Below are 1,305 nucleotides of genomic sequence, written 5' to 3' on the forward strand. Positions count from 1 at the left end.
GAGGAACTAGAAATACGACCTTGTTCATTTGTATGAAAATTTTCAGCTTGGAAAATTGGTTCTGAGATCGAACCCGTTTTTATCTTGGTAAAAGCTATTTCATAATCTGGGTGAAAACGGGTTTGACTTAAAACTCATGCAAGCATGATTCTTCTGAGTATCGTGCGTCAATTTTTCGTGAGATTAGTTCCACGGTTCTTGCTTTCGCGAATAAGATAATTTTTTTCGTGTCAAGTCAATATTTGACAAACTACTCCAGTTTGGATCTATTATCGTGATAAATGAAATTGAGTGAAAACTTGAAACATGGACAAGATAACATTAAGGAGACGGAGAGGAAGTCGCCCAGTCTAGCCCTTGGGATACGTAAATTTCAGTCAAGTTATTTTTAGATGTCACGAATACGGAAGTCTGATTCCCGAGACGTCCAGAAAGTCAAAATAATTCAAAATGGCGTTTGGAGTGTAAGTACGGTTTGTTTTAACGAAAACGGGTTTCAGAAGCAAGGAAATGGGTATATCTTTCCCCAAAACCCGGAGCGGGAGAGATTCCACAATTTCTTTGAATCTAATAGCTTATTGGATGAAGAATAGCCCACTCTCATAAATGGTGACCGATTTGATATTCTATTGTATTTATGTTAATTGGACCTACTGGCCTCATTTTGGTTAACATATTCTTTTGAATTTTGGGCATTGCAGCGAGGCTAGAAAGGCTTATCAGCATTTTAAAAAACGGCTTATCAGCATTTTAAAAAACAAAAGAATATTTTATCGGGCCGCCATTATGAAAAAGGTCTATACTACTCCGAAACCACCATGAATATCCAACAGGTGCCGTTACACAATTCCGGATAGTTTTGTATGACGTCATGCTGAACAGTCGCGGCCAGCACCCCTGCACTCCCTCTTTCTCGCTTATTTTGAATTTCTCTTGACATGGATAAATGCCATTTCTCGAGGCCAGAATTTTAGTAAAAAAATGTTTTGTTTGTTTTGGAAGTGGTTGCTCATTCGGAAATTGCGAATTACGACACCAAATGAATAAATTTTTTTTAAAAAGAAAAGAGTGTTTTAGCAACTTTTGTTAATGTTTTTTATTTATTATTTTTGTATTTAATTTGAGTTTGTGGGTCTTCCAATCCTCGTTATAATTCTCGCTCAAAGGAGAAAACCTTTAAGAATAATAAGAATTGATTCCGCTTTTTCGGAAACTCCGTATGTACTTTAAAAAACGTTACCATTGTAAAATTAATTTTCAAATGCTTATGCATTAGCGATGGTGTTTACATTGATCAAAATTACT

The sequence above is a fragment of the Montipora foliosa genome, chromosome 2, assembly GCF_036669935.1.
Source record: "Montipora foliosa isolate CH-2021 chromosome 2, ASM3666993v2, whole genome shotgun sequence".
In the NCBI taxonomy this organism is placed as follows: domain Eukaryota; kingdom Metazoa; phylum Cnidaria; class Anthozoa; order Scleractinia; family Acroporidae; genus Montipora; species Montipora foliosa.